The sequence below is a fragment of the Megascapheus bottae genome, chromosome 3, assembly GCF_031878675.1.
Source record: "Megascapheus bottae isolate mThoBot1 chromosome 3, mThoBot2.hap1, whole genome shotgun sequence".
Lineage (NCBI taxonomy): Eukaryota > Metazoa > Chordata > Mammalia > Rodentia > Geomyidae > Megascapheus > Megascapheus bottae.
Genome location: NC_143511.1, coordinates 28,424,248 through 28,451,585, shown reverse-complemented (window position 1 = coordinate 28,451,585; position 27,338 = coordinate 28,424,248). Strand labels below are relative to the sequence as shown.

The 27,338-nt window shown below is 38.4% G+C and overlaps 1 protein-coding gene across 1 annotated transcript in view; it reads left to right on the top strand.

Moving 5' to 3' along the window:
- The window catches only part of Glis3 (GLIS family zinc finger 3), a 427,346-nt gene that overhangs the window by 109,076 nt on the left and 290,932 nt on the right, over positions 1–27,338 (top strand). The window lies entirely within an intron of this gene.

Below are 27,338 nucleotides of genomic sequence, written 5' to 3'. Positions count from 1 at the left end.
TAGAGGAGAGAGGGGAGGGGAACACAAGGGAGAGGAGAAGAAGGGAAAGGAGAAGAGGAGAGGAGTCATGCTTGCTGAAAGTGCCAAACTTGTCAACATTTTGGTTGGATTTGATTTTTGATAGTGTACTCTGAAATGACATGGAAGGGATTTACTGGGGTTATACATGATTAAGCATAGTAATAGAATCTAATACATTCTTAGTGTGAATAATAGGGGATAATGATTTTCCAAGTAGGGTCATGGGATCCTTAGTGTTGACATCATTGGGAACTTGTTCACTAAGGGAATTCTGTTGCCACTGCAGCACACCCACCGAGTCAGAGACTGTGAGTGAGGTGTAGCAATTTGTATTTCACAAGCTCTCCTGCTTGCTGAGATGATGATGCACTAAACTCTGAGACCACGGGATGAGTCATTCATTACACTCAGAGATCCTCCATGAGAAGGAACAGCAGAGGCTGGATGATCAGCAACCTTTGACGTTCAGGAGGCATTTTTTGTTGATGAAAGATAGCTGGTGGCTAGTGTCATGTGTGTATTTTTATGAAATATTTTATCATTTGAAAGTCCTATGAAGAAGGCCCATCACCTGGCTAAGGAGATACTCATCTGTAATCCTTGCCCTTAGGAGGCAAAGATGTGAAGACTGAGAATTCGAAGCCAGTGGGGACTGCATAACAAGCTCCTGTCTCAAACACAAACAAAAAGAAACAAAGCAAGAAAGGCTTATGATGATACTTGGAGTTCAGCAAAGAAAAGTTTGAACTGGAGAATGGAAGAGTTTATCAAGTATTTACATTAAACAATCCTACATGATCTTTGCCAGGCAAGACTAGAAACTAGAGAAAGGAAGTTGATCATTGATCAGCGGGTGTGTACTGGATCACGGGCTGCATGATTATCCTTAGACTCCTCCTGTCCCCTCATCTTTTGGTCACAACTTACTAACATGTGACTTGTCTAGTTTTTGCTTTAAAAAAATGTTTAAACCTATCACTACTATCTTTTCACTGTCATCACTATTTTTCTTTAACTATGATTTTTTCTTAGTATGAAAATGGATGTCAGCTTAGACCTACAATCCTAGCTACCCAGGGCACTGAGATCTGGGGATTATGGTTTGAAGCCAGCCTGGACAGCAAAGTCTGTAAAACTCTTATCTCCAGTTTAACCACACACACACACACACACACACACACACACACACACACACGACTGTAAAACTCTTATCTCCAATTTAACCACACACACACACACACACACACACACACACACACACACACACACACAAGAAATGGAGAGGTGGCTTAAGTGGTAGAACTACCAGCCTTGAGTAAAAAAACTCAGGGATACTGTCCAGGCCTAGAGTTCAAACTCCAGGACCCACAAACAAATATACAAAAATAATATGTACATATTAAATTCTGAAAAAAATCACCTACCAGTGCCTCCCAGATGGGCTGGTATCAACTATTAATTTTTTAGGAGATAAACTGATGCATATATCCTGTAATTATATTCTCAATAAATTTTGAATCATCTTTCTCCACATTACCTTACACCTGTGTAATTCATATTTCACTGAAGATGTGATTGTGTATGGGAGGGGATGTGTTTGTGTTGGTCCTGGGGTTTGAACTTAAGGTTCTCATGCTCTTGTTTGACCATTTTCACTCAAATCTGATGCTCTACCACTTGAACCATGCCTCCAGTGTGGCTTTTGTTGATAGGTAATGGGAGATGTAGTCTCACAGACTTTCTTACCTGGCCTGGCTTTGAACTGTAATTCTGGCATGAGCCAAGTGTGCTTAGTTAACCTAACATATTTTTTGTGTTAAGTTTGTGTTTTGTGCATCCCAAAATAAAGTTAAGAACTCAAATGCATTTCCCTCTAGCTAGCAGTTTTGTTTTATTTTCAGTATTTTAATTTATTGATTTGGGTGTTTACTGTAGCAAAGTGTAGCTGATGGAACCCATGGTTTCCATTCTGGGTTCTCTTCTATACTATGACTGTGTCTCACCTTTGTCAGGACATGGAGTCTGTCTCTCTACCCCCTTGAAGCTGGAGGAGCACCGAGACTGCTTTGACCTGTAAGATGTAGAGGAAGCAATACTGCATCTGTTGTATGGCTGGTCTTTAACTGGCCTAAAAGTTCCCAACCCCATCCCTCTGTCTCTTGGAAGCCAGCTGCCCAACTGTGAACATTGCAAGTGATATGCTGAGGCCATGTGCCTGCCTGTTTTCCTGTGCATAACATTTGCTCAGCTCCTAGCTGGTAGGTTCTCTTGGCAGCCTGGGCAGGAGGCACTTTGGGTGTCTACCCAGCCCACCTTTCAGTTTACTTCTGCATTTCCATGCATGAAAGACCCCAAGTGCAATGTCCCCCCCTCCTGGTGAGCCAGTCAACCCCCAGCACCACAGCAGATAATAAATCACTGTCGTCAAGACCCTCCAGCTGTGGAATGGTAGGAGGTCAGGCAGCAGTCGATTATCAAACATTGGTTGGCAAAATGACTAAAAATTTAGCTTTGATTTTTTTCCCTTTCAAATTAGAATCCGCAGTGTCTTAGTATTTATGAATCTCCTTTCCCATGCTCAAGTGTAATGTCACCATATGCTAATGACTACACCTGAGATCATGACCTTAGGCCATTGTGTTTTCCTATGTGCCATTTAATTAAGTCTCCTTCTGTGTAACATGATTTTATCTTTCATAGTTTTGTAATATCTGTGTAATTTTGTCCTGGAAGTCTTTTGACTAGTGGCATGAAGTTATTCTTCCAGTTGAACTTGAGAACCCCTTGTCAAGGTAATGAATTAGGAAAGGTCTACTAGGAGTTTGTGTCAAATCAGTGGTTCTCTGTTGGAGTGGTGTTGGCTCCTGTGGACATTTGACAATGTCTGGGTTGAGTTTTTGTTTTTGTTGTCTCAACTGAAGGTGCTGCTGGCATCTCATAGATAGAGACCTCAGGTACTGACCAACCTCCCATTGCTTATGGGGCACCTCATGCAACCGGATAGTAGGAGACAGAATGTCAGTCATGCAAAGGCTAAGCAATTACACTAAGCTACAAAACAGTTCCGGAGACTCAAAATACTGGCTGTAGTTTTCTCTCGCCGGACTGTATGTATACCTGTGTATCTTTATGTCTTCATGGAAAGCTGTAGCTTTCTCCATAGGATATGCTTTTGCGAGGAATTTTTAATTTAAAACATTTGCCTGTTATCTTTTGAAACTGCTAATAAATAGCATGTATGAAACCTCTTGCCGGTACCACGGATTTAGTGTGTCTTGTTACCATGTTAAATTTTCTTTATTTAATAGTAACTTTTGGCAGATTTTAACAGGTGGATGGATATCAGTTCTGAAATTTAACTTGGTAAAAATAGTAAATTGATGCTTACTGAGAAAATGTTGAAGTTGAAAGGGACTTAGTGAATTTAATCTTTCCCTTCATTTTAGTAATGATAAATATGAGGCCTGAATTTATTTATCTGCCTCATTGTAGGATAGTAGCTTACACTGGAAAGAAGCTCCAAATCAAACCAAAACAACCTTTGGATGAAAAAAGAAAAACTTCTACTAAATGGCCCCTAAAACATACAAGTTGATGATCCTTAAGATCTTTGGTCTTTACATTTGACAATGACTATAGGCATTTTCTTTTTGGTTCCCCTCAGTCTACCTGCTCAATAATACTGACTTTACCCTGCACAAAGTTATTTTTGATTTCTAGGAATTGCTTCTGATGGTTGAACTGAATTCTGCTTTCTGTAGGCTCACCATCCTTCATACTCTTTATGGTTTCTTGACACAGGAGTAGTTAGGGCTTTCACCAGCTACCCAGTGGCACTGACAGATATTTGAACAGCAGTGGAAACTTGAATTATACTTGATTGACCAAGCAAAATCCTTAAAAGGTTTTGACTTTTTGTCAAAGTACATGTAACTCAAGTACAGGGTAGCTCATAAATACTTATTGAATATACAAATTTTACGTGACTTTTTTTGGGGGGTGTGGGGGAGGTGAGTCGAAGGACTTGAACTCAGGGCCTGCGTGCTGTCTGTGAGCTTTTGTGCTCAAGGCTAGTGCTGTACCACTTTGAGTCACAGCTCTACATTCGGTTTTTAGGTGGGCTAATTAGAGCTGAGTTTTATGACCTTTCTTGCCTGAACTGGCATAGAACTGTGATCTTCATATCTTAGCCTCCTGAGTAGCTAGGATTACAAGCATAAGCCATTCGCACATACTTTTGTATGATGTTTTGATGCTTCCTAGGTTGTATTTTAAGAAGTTTGGTCCAAAGTTCCATGACCTCTTTTCTTTTACTTCCAAAGCTATCCTTTTCTTGGTGTCTTCATGGATGGCCCTGGCTGTGGAGGGTATGAGCAGGTTTAATTAGAGACAGAAGAGTGTTTTTATTTCAGACTCCTGAAGGCAGATTTTTTCCTTTAGAGCAAAGACAAAGAAAGTAAGGCCACAATGTAAAAGGAATTCCCTTAGTGCTTCCTGGCTAATGGTGCCATTGTATTGTAATTCTTATTAGGCCAGGATATAATAATAGCCTGTAGTCTCACTCTCTGCTTGTAAATTATTGGAAACAGTTTTTTTTTTGAAAAGTATGCTGTCAAGTTTGATTTGCTTAAATTAGACCCTTTCTCTTTTCTTAGCAAGAAGCTTGCTGTCCCTGAGCAGCCAGAACGAGGGTTCTGTGGCACATTTACATTTGGCAGAAAAATAAACAGGTGCCCAATTCTGCTGAAACCTGTGGCTAATCATATTCTACTTTGCAAAGGTTTAGGGACCTCTGAACAAACTGAAGATGGATCTCTAAGGTCAAATGAAGTCAAACAACCTCATTTCTCTTTGCTGAGAGAAGTACATTCATTTTTATGGGATCTGTGGGAGTGTATGGCTTTTTTTTTTTGTCCTCCGTACTAGAGGATGGAAGAGAAAAATCTCAGGGGGTGGGGTTAGCGTGTGCTGTTTACAGATTCCATTTGTGGATTGAAATGGAGAAATTAAGTTGATCTTTAGGTATAATTGTCAAGCCAGGGGTCCCTGTGACCTTTCCTGTCCTAGTTTCCTCTTTTGTGGTCACGCCTTTGCTCCTCCAGCTATCCAGCTGTGCTCAGTTTTCCAGATGCTGATGGGGTAGCTAGACCCCATTCTGGCCCTGACCCACCTTTCTATTTTGACAGTTAGAGCCATTTTCCACTGCCTCCCAGGCCTTTGCATCAGTGAACCTCAGGAGGAGTTGGGAGCAGTGGAAAGCAGGGTGAGTTGGGTGCCTCACAACTTGTATTTTTGTTGAAGGACTGACTGCTTAGAATGCCACTTTACTTTGCTGATCTTGAGTTTCACTGCCTTTTAACTAAGGAGGCTGGGAACACAATTTCTCATATCCCTTCCTGCCAAATAGAAGTGTGGACTGAAAGTACAGCAGGTTGCAGGGGGCATGTGCTTCTCACCAGGGAGGCCCTGGATGTGGTAGTTTTTCTGATTATGAGAGAACGGAAGGTTTTGGGATGCGATCTGCAAGTGGGAAGGGGGAATTGGACACTTATTGTGGCAGGCTAAGTGCTTCTAGGTATCATTCATTATATAATCAAACCAAATTGCTGGAAGGGATGTGGCCAGATTCACCTAGCTATATAGTCAACAGACCAAACCTGGCCTCCTGCTCTTTCAACTTCTCTGCTGACACAGACTCTTCTGCCTCCCTAAGGCCAGCCCCACCTACCCACCGATCTTCATTTCTCTCCTTACGTTAGTAGTTAGTATTTTCACTGGATAGAGAATGTAGGGACAGTTGCTTGCCTGGAAACAGTTGGTGGCCACTAGAACTCTGCTTGTGGATAAGGGCAGTTTTGCAAGGTGAAAGTTTGGACTACAGAGGTAGAAATTTAGAAAAGACACCCTTGAAACCCCCATCCCCACTAAATTACATTTTTAATATTTTCAAGGTAGGCTGATTTCCAGTGGTACATGGTCCTATTAAAGGCCATGTTTGCATGAAATTTTTTTAAAGATATATGCTATTGACTTTTTACTGCACTTGATACATTGTATAACATTCTTGATGCGCATGAATGTGTATATGTAAACATGTGTATCGTGTTCTTAGATACCCAATAAAGTGTGTGTGTGCCTTCAAGACTGTTGAAGACTGACTTAGTCACTCTTTTCTTTTATAAGATTTATGCAGCAGAGTATTTTCATTCTTGGTCCTAAATATTATCGTTTATCATCGTCATTATCATCATCATCCCTTTCTTCAGTACAGCTGCTTAAAAACATCTTATTTTACGAGATACTGTTTTGTGCTGCAAGTCCATTATTCTGTTTTACCTGCTGATACCATGTAATTTAACTACTGAATGAATGACCAGATACAAATGATTTTCATGTAAAGCACCAACACTTCCTGAAAGGAGGAGAGGCTCCAAAATAGTCATTTAATTACATCCACAAAGGTTAGAATTGGTGTCATCCATTTATGTACATATCCCTGGCACCAATGATGGCATCTACACAGAACAGATCAGATGTCATTCTGGACATGCATGAGTATGCATGGAAGTTGCAGTATTGGAAGCTGTGCGTGTTGGCTCTATCTTAGGGAGAATGGGTTTCTAATCGTTCCCTGCCTTCTCTTCGTTATGATATATGTCTAGTTGTGTGAAGGGGGGTGGTAGCAATGTTTACATTTTATTGCAGTTGGATTATTTGGCTATTTGTATTAAGTTCTGAACCTCTGATGTTCTCCTTTATAAAATGGGATGGGGACAATCAGGGTTTCTATGTAAGGATATTGGGTTCATCAAAGTGCAGAGCCAAAAATGCACCTTTGCTTGGAAGTGTACAGCTGAATCATTGTACCATCATCACTGCTAGTCATAGAGTAAGGTAGCATGCGTTCTTGATGAAAGAACAGGATCATTAGTTGATAGGGAATCTGGATTCCTCTTTTGTGGCACTCATAAATAGAAGTTTGTTGCCCTCCTGTTTCTGCAGATGGAGGAAATCCTGGGAAAGGTGACAAGGCCAACAGTTAGGTAGGCTGGAAGCAAAGGGAAGAACTGGGTATTGGGTGGGTGTAGAGTGAGAATGGAAAGGGCGTTTAGGAATGACCAGAGAAACAAAGAGAAGCAGCTCCAGCCCTGTAACTATGGACTCCAGGGCCCTTTGGTGAAGGTGGATAAGGTGTAGTCTTTATCTTCCCACCTCCTAGTTAAGAGGGAAAGGTATAGATACATGAGACAGCAGTAATTAATACAAACAACAACAATAATAATGCACAAATGTCATGAAGTAGGGGTTTAGAGAAGGAGTAAAGCACTCACAACATGGAGTAGGAGACAGGAACTTGGGAGGAGAGTATAACCATTTCCGCAGGTCTTTGCCCATGGAAGGATGGCGGGGATGGGTGATGAGGAACTTTGGGTGGGTTACAAAATACAGGGTGTCATGAAGGGATGGGGACCAGGTTGCTGAGTTGTGCCTTGAAGTGGAGCAGCTGGATATCATCCAGAATCAGCCATACTAGTAAGAGTTTCTAGAAGCAGTTGTCACTATAATAAGAAACAAAAAAAAAGAAAAAGAAAAAAAAAGGGGGTTGGGAGTTAGATTCTCAAGTATTCCCAGCCTTCAAGTTAAACTTTAACTTCCTGGGGCAGTTAACAACTCACTTTTTTTCTACAACAGGAAAAAAAAAAGCAAGAGAAAAATCCTGATGATAACCATGGCACTTAAAACCAAAAAGAAAACCCTCCTCAGATTTGCTTACTTTCATGTCAGTAACATTTGTTACGATTATAGAACTATGTGCAAACTGGGACCACAGACAGTGGAAGTATCTTTGTGAATTTTCTAGGTGTCTTCTACAGGGTTCGTAGAGAGTTGGCTATTTTGGAATGCATTCCCAGTTTAGCCATTAGAAAATTATGGGCTTTATTTGTATAAACTCAGCAGCTAAAAGAGTGCTTTCACAAAGGCGGCTTGAGCTCACCACCATCTTCTCTGACCCAGGCAAGTTAATGACCTGCCAGGTATTGTTCAAGCTGGCTAGTGCTGGCTGACTGGACTGGCAGTTCCATAGGAAGGGGAGACAGCATTTGTTAGAGACTTTCTGCACAGAATCCTGGATGAATATCTTAGCAGACTGATTGTTCTTGTTGCCTGTATGTGGTGAAATCATGGAGCAAGTAGTACTGGAAATGTATGTAAAGTCCTCTGAACAGTTGGCCCCCAGCACAGAACAAGGCATTCTATACCCCCACACATGTAGGCAGACCTGGCCTGTGGAAGCCTTGCTGTGCAGTGATTTCTTACTGCCACTCCTTGGTGCAATGCTCATGCAGCCTGAGAGCCGACAGTGTAAGTATGAGGTACCTTGGCTTATCACTTTTTTTTTTTTTGCCAGTTCTGGGCTTATGCTCAGGGCCTGAGGACTGTCCTTGGATTTTCTCTACCACTTGAGCCTCAGCGCCACTTCCGGCTTTTTCTAAGTATGTGGTACCAAGGAATCGAACCCGGGTCTTCGTACATGCTAGGCAAGCACTCTACCACTAGGCCAAACTCCTGGCCATTGGCTTATCACTTTATGAACAGTTCAGATTCTTGTTCACAAACAAGGATGGTAAAGTATAGAGAATGAAAAGTACATTGAAGAGGGCACTGGAGTTACTATTCCTGTTTGTTGTAAAAGGTAGATAGGTAGGTAAGTACACAGGTATATATTGTGATGTTGAACTTGATGGTAAGGAGATGAGTTATACTTGGCTTAAAATTTTAATGTCAGGTGTTAAGAGGAGAGTGGCTGGCAAGCAAGGTCAGATAACAAGATTTTTTGTTTGTTTGTTTGTTTGTTTTACCAAGTATGAGACCTAATGCATTTGACTCTGAAGATACTGCTGGGTACACAAGTGAATGCAGATATTGACAATTTAGTTTTAAAAAGTTGAAGGGAATGTGGAGTTAGAATGAATACAACTTAAAATCCTAGGTATAATGTCTCAAGGTATCACTGTAGTGCATACATTCGTATAATTACAAGGTGTCATTTATTAAGAAAAATTCTGATATAAAGACATGCCTGTCATCCTAGGTACTCAGGAAGTTGAGATTTGAAGATCATGATTTGAAACTAGCTTAGGAAGAAAGGATTGTGAAAAACTCTAGTTAACCACCAAAATGCCAGAAGTGGCGGTGTGACTGTAGAGGTAGAACAGCAGTCTTCCCTCCCTCCCCTTTTCCCTGTCCCTCTTTCATTCTTTTTTCTTTTTTTTGTATTTTTATTGTAATTAATAGAAGGGTTACATTATATTTGCCAGATAGAAGGTGCATTACTTCACATACACTGATACACCTCATGTTTTTGTCCCCGTTTCCCTTCCCCCACCCTCTCCCCTCATCTTTTTTCCCCTTTCCCTATCCTATTTCAAATAACAAATAAACATTTATACAATATATCAGAGCATATAGTGTGATGTTGTTTTTAATGTATTATGTTATTTCTCATCTCTTTTGTTATCCCTTGGTTATCTCATATTGTCACAGTATCTTACCTCATTCTTTTTTCTTTGCCAGTCCTGGGGCTTAACCATGGGCCCTGATCAATATCCTTGAGCTTTCTTTTTTTTTTTTCCTTGAGCTTTCTTAAGGCTAGAGCTCTACCACTTGAGCTATAGCACCACTTCCGGCTTTTTCTGTGTATAACATAATCCAGGGCTTCCTACATGCTAGGCAAGTACTCTTCCACTAGGCCAAACTCCTGGCCTAGAGCAGCCGTCTTGAGCAAGCAAGCAAGCAAACAAATAAGAGCATGAGGCCCTAAGTTTAAGCCCTTGTATCAGCACAAAATTAAAATAAAAGAAGAAAAGAAAATAATGTTCTGATCCATTGGTTCTGACCTGGTTAGGTGAGTTGCTTTTGCATTATTCCTCCCTTTGCTGTTTATCTAGAGAAATATTTGATATTTATTTTGAAGCTAAAGACAACATTAAATCATCAGAGGTGACATTTCTTCAGGATCTGTCCTTCCTGAAGAAAAACTCAGTGAGGTGTTCACTGCCTGGGTATTGCACTTACCGATTCAGAAATCCATTTGCCCGTTTCAGGTACCTTTGATAAGATTTTTCTTCTTTATAGTCTAGGCATTTGTGAATGCATTCTTGTGAGGATTGCAGCTGGGTAGTGTTGCATGTCAGAGATGAGGGAAGTTTAGTTATTAACCCCACTGAGAGGGGAAAAAGAGGTAATAGGCAGCCTGTGGAATGAGGAAAAGATCCTGGCTAAAACCTTTCCAAAAGGTATTTCTGTTGTTTATACTTGTTAATTATTAATACTAATTATTGATGAAAAACGGTTTCCAGTTACATGCCACACATTGTGTAGGCATAAATTATCACGTTTCTTATCTGAAACTGGAGTAGATATTAAACTCTTTCAAATAATCTGAATTTTTTGATATTTTAGGATTCCCCCTACCCCACACACAAACAACTTTCTTCAACATGGAAGACCATCCCTGAATCACTGTATGAAACACTGTGCTTTTAGAAAGTTCACTTTTCTAGGGAAGGGGGGAAAAACAAGATGGGGGGGAGGTTGGAGGGGAAGGTAATAGGGACCAAGACATGTGAAAGGGTATCAATATATGTGAATTAGTGCACCTTCTATCTGGCAAATATCATGTAACCCTTTTATTAATTACAATAAAAAATAAAAAAAGTTCACTTTTCTCAGCTTTGGGTAGCTTTTAAAACTAAATGAATATGCTAAGAACCAAGTTAGACTAAAGTAGGTCAATAATTTTTTTAAAAGGTATCTTTAGAACAAAGTGCCTATCTCATGCAAAACATGTAGCGAATCTGTAAGTTTTGGAGACTAAAATAGTTAAATGAGCTGTGAGTATTGTGCTGTACCTCCTTGATATCCTCTGAAGTATATAGTCTCAAGGTTTTGCATGGAGCTTTCTTAAAGTGTCTATATTTTATAGATTTTTTATGGGTTTAACTTTGAATGAACCTTGTGTTTTTTTAATTAAAAAAAAACTATCTTTAGTTGTACAAAAGAAGTATCATTTAACAAAGCAGTTTTTGAATACAATGCATTCTGATCAGTGTCACCACTTCAACATTCTCATCCCCCTTCTACCTACCTCTTCACTGATCTTTTTTAATGTTGTGACATATACAATGAATTCTTTTTTTAGATCAGGTTTTATCTTATTTTTATTGAAAAGATGATGAGCAGGGGGTGATAGTTATATAAGTAATGTAATGAGTACGCTTATCTTTAACCATTATTCTCCCATTTGTCATTTTCTCCCTCTTACCCCTCCTATTCTCCTCCTCTCCCAAGTTGTAATGTTCCTATCCAACATACTGTCAAGTGAGCATCACTGTTGCATTGCATTTCATGCATTGTCCTGTTGTTTCTGTGATTCCCTTTCCCTTTCGCAGATTGAATAATCTTATATATAAGATTCAAAGTACAGAAAACGGAGAGAAACAACAACACCAACAAACCTACATACAGGACATAATAAGAACCTCTTGTTTCCATATGTAGGGGTTCATGCTGATACACTTCAGTATATATGGTCTTGTGCATTGAGGAATTGGGTTATTGAGATCCCCTGTTAAGAATATCACATACTCTAGTTCTTACTAATGAGGGAAAACATGCAACCGGCTTTTCTTTGGGCCTGGCTTCCTTCACTTAATATAATTTTTTTCGTCTTTCCATTTCCTTACAAATGGAGCAGCGTCATTCTTTCTGATGGAAGCATTGCACTTCATTGTGAAGTCTCATCACACTGGGAAATTACGTGACTGTGAGACTCTTCAAGGCAATGTTTTTGCTTCTTAGGTGTTAGGAACTTTTTGCCTGAAAGATGCAAGATTCGTTTTAGTCTCATTTTTAAGAATCGTATGTTTAATTTTCTACAGGTTTACTTTTTGGTTTCGATTGTGTCATGCCAATCAGGTGACCCTCAGACCTATCACAGCACATGCATGTAAAAGTGTTGTTTGCTTATAGAAAGTAGCACACCCATTGAACCACTTCTGAGGAACCTTGTTTTGATGTTTTTTCCCAAAAGGAGCATCTGTAAACAGAGGCATCAAATGGTCACCTAAAATGGAGTAGTAGAGTGATCCTGGATTGGTTTTCTTGTTATTATCTAAAAGACTTGCTCACTTACCCCTATCTGTACCTGGATATTGAGCTATGAACAGTTGATTCATCAAATTTTAGAGCCCTAATCTATGGTAGTTCATTTTTCTGGAAGGTCTGGAAGGGTTTTCTTACCTTTATGAAGGTTATGTTCCAGGAAATGTAACTTTAATTTGGCTTACTTCATTTGTGGCAACACATACACACACACACACACACACACACCTGTACACACACACACACACACACACACACAATTTGCATGTGCAAAACAAAGACATTGCCCTTTTTTGTGTGTGCTGGTTGGTCCTAAGGTTTGAATTCAGAGCCTGGACACTGTCTCTGTACTGTACCACGCTAGCACAGAGATCTTTGCCCAGTTTTTTTATTTTTTGGTGGTTATTGGAGATAAGAGTGTCATGGACTTTACTGTCCAGGCTGGCTTTAAACCATGATCTTCAAATCTCAGTCACCTGGCTAGCTGGGATTACAGGCGTGAACCACTGACACTCAGCAACATTGCCTTTAAAAAGAGCTGCTGGCTTTTTGTTTTGTTTTCCAAAAAGGATTTCTTATGGAGACAGTTATAAAGAACTTGTAACTCTTACAAATGAACAACATGTTCTTGCTTAAGTATTTCTCAGAACAGTTCTGAAGAAACATAATGCAGGTAAGTTTTGTTATGTTCTCATCATGAGTTATATTTATGAGAAGCAAAAAAATAGGATTAGAACTATGGAGGAGGAATAAGCTTTTTTTCCCTTTTTATACTAGTATTTTTATGTCTCATGAATTCTAACCATTTAGAAAAGCATTTGGTTTTTACCTCTACTTGTGGTTAATTTTCTCTCTCCCTTTTTCCATTTAGAGATCTTTGAGTTATTTTTATTCATAAGTGAAAAATGTATTACAGCTTTATTTCCTTTTATTAATAGTTCCTTCTTGCCTTTAACCACATCTTTGACTTTTTGGCATATGAAGTCCAATGAGCTCATGCTTAATCATGTATAAACAACCCTCTAATTATATGGTTTTGAATTTTCATTTGACCGCCTGAACAGAAATGACATAGAAATGAGAAACCTGACAGCCTTCTTGTCTTTGGATACCTGGCCTTTCTTTCTCTCATTCACTCTCTTTTCATGCATTTAGTAGAATTCACATTACAAGTGATCAAAAAATAAATAAAAGAACAATTTGCATCAGCCAAATTTCTAGGGTAAAATTGTTCTTTTCAAGGCTATGTGTCAAAAAAACAAGTCAGTCCGGCTGAATTATATGTCTTCTTTACAACTTTCTTTTAAGCTCTATTCTTTTCTCCTTGTGGATTGAGGAGTTTCCAACTTTCTCCTTGTTGCTGGTGTCAGGTGACAGAACAATTTTCAGGGACAAGGTTTCTCAATCTTAGCTCTCTTCCCTCTCTCTCTTGAGGTCCAATAATAACCATCCCAGTTGCTGTGCCTTCTCAGTCTCCTTTAAACCCCTCTGACAACCCCTCTGACACATTTTTGAAAGAATATACTGGGAAAATCCTTTCAAACAAAGGTGTGCTCTGTGTTTCAACAGGAAGGAAGAAGTTGTCTGATCTCTTTTCTTTCTTACTGGCTGGCATTTTGAACACAGAGCAAAAATCTCTTCTGGACCTTTTAGATGGGTTCACCACAGACTTCTCAGTCAGTGTATTTGATGGATGAAGAAGGAAGAAAAAGTTCCACAGAAAGACAAATACTGGATGGTCTGAAGTAGTGAGACTCAGAGGAAACATGTAATGGCTGGGGTAGGGGTGGAGGAAGTTGAAGCTCTCAGACCAAGTGTACAGATTTTCATTTATTAGAGATGGGTAAATTCTGGACATCTAATATATAACATAGTGGTTGTAAGTAATAATACTGTATTATTATTTGAAACTTCTTTAAAGGGTAGATGTGAAATTCTTCACACACATACATACAAAGGTAACTTTGTGAGATGATGGATATATTAATTAGGTTAATAATTGAGTTGTGATTCATTTACCATGTGTGTATGCGTATATATGTGTATCTATCTCTATCTCAAATACATTGTGCTCTTTCAATTTATACAATACACATTTCCTGTGGCTCATTTTAAATTTATATAATTTTGCATACCTTAAATTTAGATATTTCTTATTTGTCATTTATATTTTAAAAGGAATGGGGGAAAACAAAGAAAAAATACTTGCCTTTTTATTTTTGGCGAGGGTATTTTATAAGATGAATATTTGACAGCGTGGGTTTGGTTATGGCTCTGAGTAAAGAAAGGATAGCAGATCTTTGTGAAATATGGCATGAAGAAATCTATTTATTAACCCTTTAGTCTTAAAACACAATTTGATTTTCTCAAAACATCTCTGAAACACGCATATCTTTAAATGGTAAAATTTCACACAATTGTCCTGGTTGGACTGAGAAGCAAATCGACTCCATTTTGAGAATTTAGAGTTTGTAGCCTCTTTTTGAAGTTAATGTTTAAGGGACTTCCTTCTTGAAAATAGTCTATGTTATCTTCATAATTTTGCTATCCACTGTCAGGAGCTACTCTTTGAGGCCTCTAGAGAATTCTTATACAATTTTATTGTAAACCATTCATTTTTTTTCAGGGTCCATGTTTCTTTCATGGTGTCAAAAGATATGTGAGAGTTTTGCCTGTATTTGTTACTCGTGTTATGTTATGAAGTATTTTAAAATATGTTTTTGTTTATTATTTTAGTTCACTTGAAGCAGGAAGAAAGGCGCACAATAGCCATCAAGTTAAGATGTCTTCTTAATTAGTACATAAAGAACTGTGGAAGAATTTCATTTCTCTAGTCATTTCATTTGATATCCATAGGGTCTTACATATCTTACGATGTATTGTTTATTCTTGTCTATGAATTTGTACATATTTAGGAAATAAATCTCCAACTTAAATATTCAACATTTTCTTCATATTCATTATTGGCTTCTATATTCCTTTTTTTTTTAAAGAAAATTTTAATTGAGTGTATATTTCAGGACCAGGAATTTGGCCTAGTGGTAGAGGGCTTGCCTAGCATGCACGAAGATGGGGGTTTGATTCCTTGGTACCACATATATAGAAAAAGCCAGAAGTGGTGCTGTGGCTCGAGTGGTAGAGCTCTAGCCTTGGGAAAGTCCAAGGACAGTGCTCAGGCCCTGATTTCAAGCCCCAGAGCTAGCAGAATAAAAGTGTACATTCCATGACATGTGCCCCCCCCACATGCCAGTATTAGGATTTGAACTCAGAATCCTATACATTAGCTTTTTTTACACAAGGCTATTATTCTGCCACATAATCTACATCCCCATGTCTGGCTTTTTGGTGGTGAGTTGGAGATAAGAGTCTTACGGACTATTTTTTCTGAGCTGATTTTGAACCTCAGTTTTCAGATCTCAGCCCCCCTGAGTACCTAAGATTACAGGTATGAATCACTGGTGCCCAGTCATATCTCTTAACTTATATTTTCTTTTCATCCTTGTGTCATGATGGGAAGGAATTTGGCTCTTTCTTACTGACATAACTTCTGATACTGTTGACTGAGAGTTAGTAGTAGCCTTTGTGGCTAATTCAGATTGAAGCCATTTCAATACTAATTTCTGTTCCAATCATGTATAAAGAGGTGCCCTCATTATTCTCTTACATGTTCAGAAATAATATTAAGCATAGGAAACAGAAAGCAACTCAGGTTATATAGGTGTGGCCAGATTGCCTGAGATTTAGGATATTAGAACTTGGTTTCATATGTTGGCAATTTACTTAAAATTTATACATTTTATTTCATGACAAGTCACTTGAACAGAAAGGTTGATATTTCAAGCCTTCTTATTTCTCCAGTTTTAAAGAAATTTGTAGTGAACCTGACTGTCCTTTAAATCAAAACGCCTTAAAATCCAAGATGTCATTGTTGTGGTGTGTGGACAGGGGACTCTCTTACTGTTTGTGGGAGACCCTGACCCTCGACCAATGTGACACATTCCCCTAGAGTTATTGTGCAGAGAAAACATTTTAATAGTTTTTATGGTTCTTGGTCCCTCCAAGTACTGCTGAAATGTCCACCACAGAAGCCAATGTGATCTTTAGGAGACTGCTTGTGTGTATGGCTTGAGCAATTCCAGACCAGAAGTTCTGGCTTTCATGTATGGAACAGGAAGTGACTTTCCCCCAGTCCTGAGCATTTTCCCTGGGCTTTTCTCACTAGCTGAGAGTCTGTCAGTTGTGCTTCCAGATTTGCAGCAGTCTTGTCTCTCTGCTCATCTCCATCATTCCTAAGAAGGCCTTTTCTCTTTGAGGAGGAGGTCTGTGGTCTTCAGAGAATTTAGCACTATCCCTGAATGTAGGCTTCCATGTAGAACTAGAAGAGAGGACAATTTTAAGCAGTGTCTGCTTTCAGCTCTTCTCTAATAACCCCTAAAGAGCATGAAATGCAAAGGAGTCAGTGAATTTTTTTTTTCTTCCTTGCAGTGTACTTGAGCTATGGAATAGGTTTGTAGTCATAGCCTGAAGGAGTCCAGGTACCTGATGAGGCAGTGAGCAGCCCTGGGTGACTTCTGGGGTGGAAAGAGTACTTTTCATTGCTTACTAGGGTGAGTGACTTAATTGGTAATGAAAAAGCCTAGGGTCACTGTAAGCATTTGCCTTTCCTGAGGATCGGATGCTTCTGGGCATACCATCTAGACTTGTAAGTAAGCCCATGATAAGGCAGACCATGAAGGAAACTTAATGGTGGCATAGATCTCTAGATGGCTTTAAGGAATTAATAATCCGGGGAGTGGGGAAGCTGGACTAAGACAGCTTAGCTTTAATGGTGACTATGGAACCGTCTCAGGTGCTAGTAAGTTATATTTGTTAGAAAGCATCTGTTGGGAGCCTACTTCTGAACAAGTTCTCAGAGAGTAACAACAACAAAAACCCAACCCCAGTTATACTAAATAAGTTAGACTACCCACTGTCCCATTGAGAGGGTGTGTGTGTGTGTGTGTGTGTGTGTGTGTGTGTGTGTGTGTGGCAGGAAAGAGTATAGACTGAAGAAACAATGTAATATTTCCAGTAATTAAGAGAAAAGGACAAATGAAAAATTGTGTTTATCCTAGGCCTCCTTCCTCTATCTTGTGTATTATGATTCAAACATATTTAAGAGGAGATATTTCTCAACTTAATTTGTGGCCTCAAATTACATTTGTCTTGCTAATTAGACTAAAATCATATCCCCCCCCCCCCACACACACCTGGAACCTTGATCTTCCGATCAACACTTTCCTCATATTGGGTGTTATGACAACAAACATCTATCTTATTTCATACGATAGAACCTCAATCTTCATAACTTTTTGCTTAGCTTCAAACTGTTGCTTCCTTTTGAGTACAGAGGCAGAGATTACAGATAGGAGCTCCTGTTTCCAACTCCACAAGTCGTATTCTACCCATTGTGTTCATGTATTGTGACTCCAGCTCTTTTAGAACCCTTTAGTACCAATATGAATGCCTAAAGCATAGTAGATAGTATTCCAGTGACTTCACATTCATTGACTAGGTCCTATTAAGAAAGTGGGAATAGATGACCAGAGGCAAAATGTTTAAGGAGGTTGGTTGCCTTAGATTCCACTGCTGGGAAGTGACATCACTCCTCTGCTTTACCTTTTGTTTCCTCCACCACTGCACATTTCCTACCTCTTCCCTTCATTGGGCTACTCGTTATCCCCATCCTGTACGTATCTGCCGCTCCCTCGGGCTTTAAAAAATCTCAACTCAAGTCCCATTTTTCCCATTCAACTTCCTTGACTTTTACAGATCTTTTCCTTGTTTGAGCTCTTTGTGTATGCAACACAAGATTACTCAGTGTAAGACTGGGTGTTCCCCCAAGTGTTTTTATGTTAGTTTGATCTCTCTTTGCTTAGTTGAAGACTCTTGGATGGAGGAAGATATCTTCAAGGACCTGAGATTCCATTAGTAGATCAGAACAGAAAGTGCACATTTAGCAAAAATGACCCGCTCATAGTCTTTCTCAGGAAGTATGATTCCTTTCCTTCTTTCATGTGTATATGGAAATCCTCTTTTTCTAAGGCCTGATGTTTCTACAATTGTGTAGGTCCACAGATGAATCCACCACATACACATTGACTGAATTCCAACAAATCAGATTGTAAACAAGAACTAACTTAGCTGCATACCTGTGCTCCCTGAGTCTACACAGCACAGAGCTTCTGACTAGTGAGCATAAATTAATACATTGTTCTGGTATTTGTATTGCAGTTTTTCAGAATAACGGTTTGCTTGTGTAACAGACACCTCTGCCCCCTTCCCAGGGGATTGTTAGAAATTTTGTCTAGGGAAAAACAGTCAAATGTGCTTTTACATTTCCTCTGGTTTTCTGGACTCGTTGTGAGTGAACTTTATTTAACACTTACTATCCCATGGGTTTCTGTGGATCACAGCAGCTTTCAGTTAACTTGGCAAATCATTATGAGAGAAAACAGAGGGGTCAGCATAAGCACTCTCCACTAATTAGTTGATAATTGATGTACAGTAACTGACGGATGGGACTTTAGAGGAGAAACCTGGGAATACCGTTTCATTTATCTTTCCATTTCCATGAGACAGCTCGGTGATGTGTACTCTTAATAACATAATTCCACAAGTACCACAAGCTGGTAGAGGGAAAAATCTAGGTTTCATGTACAGGAATCCAGGGTACCAACAGGCCCAAAAAGTTTTTAGTGTCTCATAATGGAAATCTGATTCCATTTTATGCAAGAAGACAATGAAGTGAGTACAGCTGGTGAGTCCATACTTTGTGGACAACATTCTTGAAGGCTGACTATGATGGGAAGAAAGTTGGTTTGAAAGTTATATTTTTGTGGGAGTAAATGAGAAATTCAAGCTGGCCTCATATAAAGGCAAGGTGATTGGAGACTGCAGGATTCATATACTCTTCCAGGGTTTGGATTTGACCTATTTATTTGGTCAGTTTGGAATGGAGTCACGAAATAGACTGGATATGATGCTCCTATCTGGTTAAACTTGATCTCCTAAGACTTGATAAACCAATTCTAAAATCTTCTGTCTTGCTCTGACAAACTTCCATATCAGTATATTTTATTCTGTTCTTTTCTTTCCCGCTTTGGGCCTTTTGCATTGTCTATCTGGTGTACATGTTCCTCTAGTTTTCTTTTTAATCTCTCAAGTGAACTTGGTTCCACCATAATTTACAACCCAAATGGAAAGTACCATATTTTTTTCATGTATGCCGTCCTGGGGCTTGAACTCAGGACCTGGGCATTGATACTGAACTTCTTTCACCACAGTGCCACTTCTGGCTTTTTCTGTGCATGTGTTATGTTATTGAGGAATGAACCCCAGGGCTTCATGCATGCTAGTCAAGCCCTCTACCAGTAAGCCACATTACTTTTAAAAGTGAGTTTTTATGCCATATATGAGAGGCCTTTTCAAGCCAGTCTATTTTACATATTGTTTGCTTCTCTGGGAGATTTATAATATGCATTTGTATTTTTTACCAGTTCTAAGCATATCTATAGTATAAAAAGATGCACCGAACTTTGTTGTATTAAGGTTTTTCAAAGTTATTTCAGCATGGACATCATCATGAATTTCTATTATTTATCATTTAACACACCTATAGGTAGATATCTTGAAGAACTCTGAGAAATGTTTCTGTAGTTAACATTCTTCTTCAGCAACTAATCTATTTGTTCTGTTACACGATGCTTGTTTTCCATCTCTGAACTCTTGTATCTATGATTCAACTTCATACTTAGTCATATACTATACAATGATAGTATCTGATTGCTCCTACATGAGTCTTTCTTATATCTTTATATCATTAAGCTCCATGGAGTCATGTTACACCCAATATTCCATATCTCCCATGGGTTGTGTGGGACCGCATTTATAATATTGGCTAAAGTGAAATGCTTTGTTCTTGAACATGGGAGTGATGAATCCATTTGTTCTTTGATGTTCTTAATCATCCCCATTTTGTCGTGTTCTACTGCATATTTCCAATATTCATTACATCGTCACTTCTGTATCTCAGCTATGAAGTGCTGCAGGCCTGACAAAACATTACGTAAGAAGCCTAGTATGCTTGGTATGCAGGAATTTATTATTGTTAGTTTGAGGGAAGAGTATGAGTGGAACCTGGAAGAGTCTGGTGGCTTTGTTCCAGCAGCCTCTTTGACCTGACTTTGCCTGAAATGGGCAACAGAAGCCTGTCTGTCCCACACTATGGTAAAAAGCATATAGTTTGCAAAGTTTTTTCATCATGCTGATGCTTACCCAATTTGAGATAAGAAAAAGGGATTGCATTTGAGAAAATGCTTTGTCCAAGATCTGTAAAGAATGGATATGTGCTGTGAAGTCAGTTTTATTGAAATAGAGACTTTATTTCTTATCATGATAGGTATATCCTAGTAGTTTCTCTTGAGACTATAAAGAGAAATGTGTGCTTTTAGAATCTGAACATATATGTTGATGCTTGTATGAGCTTAGAGAAATGTGTGGAAAGATAGACATGTGAATGTCTGAGCTGAATATCTTAAAGGAAGGATACTAGAAAGAGGTAGAAATATACAACTTTTCTTTATGTACTTCCATATCATTTGACTTTGAAAAACATATGCATGATACTTACTACCTTGGATTTAAAATGTAAATAAATGTAATCTCAAATAACTAGTACATTTGGAATAGTCTTCATTATTAAAATATTATTTTTCCAAGACAGAGGATGAGCTGGAAGGAAATAGCTTTATATAAGAGCTCTGTGAAATGGTCCTGGTCACGAGAGGTAACTTACCCACCCTTTCCAGATAACTGTAGCGGGACAAGCCTGGTAAATCTTATCCTGAGTGTAGAAGAAAGTTTCTCTGTGAGGAAGTTTAGTCCCAAGTTTAGTCAACAATGTTTTGCATGAGCTTTTTTACTCCCCACATATTAGTCCTCCTTTAGCAGAGAAAAGTTGGATGTAAACTGAGACACATTTTCTTTCCTTAGGAAAAGATACTCCCATTATTTTGTATGCATAAGTTAGAAAACCATATTTCCCATTATGCCTTATTTCATATTATTCATCAGTTGGCTGTTGCCAGCCTTTGAGGAAAACTTGGTAGAATGAAGAACCTGAAATGTAAAACTAGCCTGATAAATGGCAAGGCCAGTCACATTTTTCCATGTGAAATTGACAGATATTTTCTGATAGCAATTAAATTTTTTTAAAATTAAGGGAGCATAAGAGTTCTATTTTATAGTAGGCTTTTGTTTAGATTTATTAAAGAAACCCTTGCCAGGTAGGTAAGTGCTAAGTACTAGAAATAGAGAGAAATAGCTTCAAGTTGCAAAGCCTTTGTCAGTGACCCAAATTGGCTTTGAATGCTACCTCAGTTTTGTGTTTACCAGGCAAGATAGGCCAGGGCTGAAAGAAATTCTTTGGATTTTTTTTTGGCCAAATTTTGAATTTTCTTTTTCTTTTTCCAGTTCTGGGCAAGTTTTGAAATTTTTTTTTTTTTCTGTTTCAGTATGATTTTGTAGTAAATGATCTTGAGGTTTCTCACACCTAAGTCTGAGATTATTAGCAGTCTTCTCTAAAACATTTATCTTAAAGAGGGGAAAATGGAGGCAAGGAAAGAGTGGTGTGTGTGTGTGTGTGTGTGTGTGTGTGTGTGTGTGTGTGTGTGTGTGTGTTTTAAGATTTTGGGTGGAAAGGCAAAAGCCTGCTGTTTGGAGCACTCAGGAGAAAAGAAGTGCTAGAATAACACTTTAAGAAGTAATCGATAGTCCTTTAATAAAATTCAGCTAACATTTTCAGTGCACTTACTGTGTGTCGGGCCCAAAATGTATCACATGCATTAGATCTTTTGACTCTTTAAGCAAAAAGCATCTTAGAAATCAGGGCACTGAGGGGCCCAGAGCCAGTCAGTGGTAGAGTTTAAATGCAAACTCATGAACTTAACTGCCATGCTAAAGGCTGCAAACTCTCCACCACTTTCCTTCTTCCAGTTTCCCATTTTTCCATGTGCCTTTAATGCTCTGGTATCAATAATGATAATATACCAGCCCATTTTGGAAGACCCACTTCATCTTGACTTGAAATCTTCTGTAGAGGTAGCTGCAATTCTGGCCTATAGTCCTAACTACTTTGGAGGGTGAGATCTGAGGTTTGAAGTTGAAAGAAACAAATCTAAGAGGCTCTTAATTAACCAGCAAAAATCTGATAGTGGAGTGGAGTTCTGGCTCTCTGGCTCAAGTTGTAGAGCATTAGATATAAGTGAAAAGGCTGACCAAATGCTGGAGACCTGAGTTCAAGCCTTACCCCCTCTCTCTCTCCCCCTCCCTCTCTCCCTTTTTCATTTTCCCTCCTTCTCTGTCTTATGCATGCATGATCTTAGATTAGAAAATAATTACTCTACATGTATTGTTGAAATTTGAATATTGCAGACCAGTACAATGTCATTACTAAATGTCTTAGAATTTAATGTTTGTACTATGGTTATATTTAGGGTTAAAAGGCATGAAATCTGACTTCTTAAGTGGTTCAAAATGTTATTATTATTACTATTGATGATAATTTAAAAGTAGTAAAACTGGAGATCATTTTTTACTATTCCTGTAACTTTTCTGTAAACTGAAGTATTTTAGAGTAAAAAACTGTAAAGACATCTTAGACATGCTCTTAACACTTTTATCCTCAGAACAACCCTGTGAGTTAGTTATTATTATGCTCATTTAGAATTGGATGCTCACACATGGAGACTTTAAGGATGTTCTTCAGTGTCATATAGCCAGTGAGGGTGGGAAGTAAGATTTGAATCCTGTTCTGCCTGTCTGCTTGTCTATCTGCCTGTCTGTCTGTCTACCTACTTACAGACTTACCTATCTGTCTGCTTTCATATATCAAAATGACTTACAGGTGTGTTTGACTAAACCATTGAGAAATTCCTTTTCTACCATCATTTCCCCTTACTAAAGAAGTTATTTGACATGATTCATTCTAGAAGCAAGAGCTGCACTTTCTAATGAGCAGTTCCTTTGCTGTGGGTCTTCATGGCCAGACAGTGTGGACTCTGTGGAGATTGTGCCGTCTCGCTTACTACCGTCTGTCTCCACAGCTTACTTGACTCATGGCTGGCATTTGATATGTGTCAACTGTATGACCACTAACACTCAAGATTTGGTTAGTTCTGTCTTTTCCTTTCATCTAGATTTCTTGTTTCCCCTGTGTCAGTGCATTGTTTAGGGGAATCATATACATAGTTATAAATGAGACAACCTGATCATTGATAACTACAATATAGGCACCTATTTGACTGCCAGGCGAGAACCCTTTCAACTAACAAAGATGACAACTTACATGACCATTCATTTTAGAAACTCAAAAATGTAAAATGCTTGGGCTCTCCTCTACCCAACAATTCATAGTAATTTGGGCTGCATGTATATGGTTACTCAGAATGACATCCTCTCCAGTCCTTATTTGAGCAGTAAATACATCTTTAAAACACATCATGTCGCCTCTAAAAATAACCAATATTTCAAAATGAAAACACTGTTCCACTAGTCAGCACATTTGGTAGTGAGAAAAGTTGTATGGTTTACTTGTAAGGAATGATAAGCCAAGGAACATTCAAACTTGGCCAATTGCAAACTGTGTGTGTGTGTTTTTCTATCTGTGATGACACCTGGTTTTAAAAAAATAAAATTGGCTCCAAGCTCAAAGGAGAAAGAATATTGAAAACAGGCAGAGAATTAAACAGCATCATGTATTATCTTAATTTGGATAAGAAATCATAAAGAACGGTTTTGTTCTTATTTCACTAAAGAGAGCAGGAGAAAACAACACTACAAGGGCAGGCACTTAATAATAATGACAAAACACTGATAGCAGCTGATGTCCATAGAATTCTTACCCAGTGCTAGACAGAGCTGTTAATATTGATGTAAAATAGCCTCATGAAGTAAGCTTATTTTTTTCTTTGTTTTGCAGATGAGAAGGCCCAGATTAGGGACACAAATGTTTAGTGATTGCCCTAGGCAATCTGATTCCAGGAACAGCTATTTTCAGTCTCCACATTCCACAGTCCTGCTCTATTCTGCCTAGCTTACAAACATTCATCATGGCATTATGAGGAAGAATTAGATGGTTACATTGAGTAATAGTAGCTCTTGCCTCCCCTTGTGAGACGGATGATAACTGTTTTCCAGAACATATTCAGAGCTGCACACCAACATTTTAATGTGTTCCTTAAATACCTTCCATTTGTTTTTATGCTTCAAGGCCGGCCATTAGTGATACGTGTTCAAATTTTTCATGTCTAGGTGGATAGAGGATGTTAACCAGTGAATTAGAGAGTAAGAGGTAGTGTTGTGAAAACTGATAAGGATGTAGGAGAGGAAAGGACTTAAGTTTATGTAACAACAAGATAATGGGAAAGTCAGGATCTCGGGTAAAGATTCCATGAAATCTGGTCAGTGATACTGTGGAGCTGCATTAAAGAATTATGTAATTGTTGCTTTAAAAAAATCACCTGGAATGTTTAGTGGAAATACTTGGTCAGTGTTTAATATTCACCTCAACTATCATTTGTTTTTCATTCATTCTTAATTTCACTAGAAAGTCTTCACTGTATACTATCTAACAGTAGACAATATGTAACTACATAGGTGTGAAGGAACAATAGTGGCTCAAATAAAGGCTTTGATTTCAAAAAGTAATTAAGTCTTAAAAAGTGAGAGGATGACAGTGAGGTAAAATAGTTTGGTTCCCTGAAGTATTTTCAGGTTCTGAGGCAGATGCATAATAGGAGACCATAGGAGATTTAAAGGCATCTGTGAAATTCACCCAGTTGTCAGAAGGAAAGAGTGGTTATAAAAGAAACTTTAATTACTTTAAGATTGAGGTGGATACATAAAGGGAAGGACATTCAGAGTAGAGCAAAGAGCATGAACAAGATAAAAATTCAAATAAAAATTTTTGAACAATCCCATCATGGCCATTTATCAATTCAAAGGTATGCATATTGTTATACCACAACATGTCTGAAATCTTGACATTGTGCACAATTTTAATTGGCTGTTTTATGTTCTTGCTGGTACATAAAATACTGGTATACCTTACAATCTTTCTGTGGCATTTTAGATTTGATAAAACAGGCATTAATATGCTTTGTTAGCAAGCGGATGTGTGCTATTCCAACTGCTGATATGGCTTTGTTTTAGAGGTAGATAGCTATGAATCTTCGTTTGTGAAGGTAGAAATAGGCATGAAGTGTCTGCCTTCCTTTATGAGTTTATGATGTTTTGTTTGACAGAAGACTTGACATCTGATGTTGCTTTTAATAGTTGTGGAACCTGATCGAGATGATTGAGGTGTCTCACGTAGTAGAGTAGGTTGAGAATCACATTGACTTTTTCCAAGGTCAAAAGTAAGTTTGGAGTGCAGATCTGTCATGATTGAGGCTTTATAAAGATCCCTAATTTATGATGCATTACAACATAAAACTATACCCATCATGCTTGCCATCAGGATGGAGCTGGGATAATTATGTCTTTTGCACAATGAAAACTGAATATCGATTTCCAGTATCTCAAGGCAAAATAACATGACTAACACATAAGCTTCATCAGTTCAGATGTGTGTATCTGAATAAAGACAATTGGTGACAGTTTGTTGTTGGCAAAAATTATCTTAGCAACGGTCCAAGATAGAAGCTAAGCATCCTAAGAGCTCACACTTAAAGCACACAGGTGTGCTTTAAACCCTGGAAGTTTCTGTTATCATTAAATCCTTGTATGACCTTGGGGGAGGTCAGTTGAACTTGTATTTTAGTTTCCCAGAAGACTGGACTGCAACAGTGCTCTTGGCAGCTACCCTTGCTGTGACTAACAGCATGCCTGGAATGTGGCAGCTTAGATGGGAACGTGTCTTGTTTGTCTTTTGATTTTAAGAGCTCTCAGAAGAATGTGATCCCAACTTTATCAATGAAAAAAGATGGGATATTTCCCGAGAAAACTTTAGGGCTTAATTTGCTAAAAATTGAGATCATTTTAATTTTGATTTGTTAGAAGTGGGAACAGAGTGTACAGTTACTGAGTCTTAACCTGCTTGCTAAAAATCTATTTCAAAAAATACATCCATGTTTAAAAAAAAGGTCTAAAATGATTCAACTATTTTTTTTAAATAAATGAGTCATAGCAATGTTAGCCTTTTTTTTTCTCTTTGCTTTTCACTTTTCCATAATGACACAGCTTTTTTTGTGGGTTTTTTTTTTTCTGACCCTCTTGGTAATGTACTACCAAGGTTTTCTACATTAGAAGATTCTAACTTTCAAAATGTAAAAAAAAAAACCCTGTCAAATTTAGTCTTTGATGAATGTTTTATGGCCCTCTCATACTGATTTGTTTTTAATGATTACATGTCCAATAACAATGAATTGAGAGGAAAAAGGAAAAACATCAAGGTTGGAAAGAGAAACAGCTAGACTTTTAAAAAGCTTTTTAAAAGGACTTTTTAGGATGTGTGACTTTGGAGTGAAATAAGGCAATTAAATGGGTCATCAGCAGTGTCAACATTTTTTTTTTTTTTTTTTTTTGCCAGTCCTGGGCTTGAGCTCAGGGCCTGAGCACTGTCCTTGGACTTTGTCAAGGCTAGAGCTCTACCACTTGAGCCTCAGCACCATTTCCGGCTTTTTTTTTTCTATTTATGTGGTACCAAGGAACCGAACCTGGGTCTTCATGCATGCTAGGCAAGCACTCTACCACTAGGCTAAACTCCCAGCCCTGTATCAATGTTATTTTTTGTTGTTGTTGAATAATTCAAGATTTTTAAACTATTCTGAGGGAAAAATAATTTGGTTTCAGATGGGTAATTCTATCAACCACGTTAACTATAAGATATGACAATACAAATATCAAAAGATGAGTCTCACTTCTACCATAGAAAGAGTGAGATTTGCTACTCTTATGAGTGGTGCTTAGGGCAGGTTTCTTTGAAAGCTTTATGGCTTTGCCATTGCAATTAAAGAAGGCTTTTGGGATCACCAACATTAAAAGATAGAAGCCAAGGACTCTCTAAAATGAGTTCTTGATGTATGTATGCACATTTGTATGTACTGGTTTCT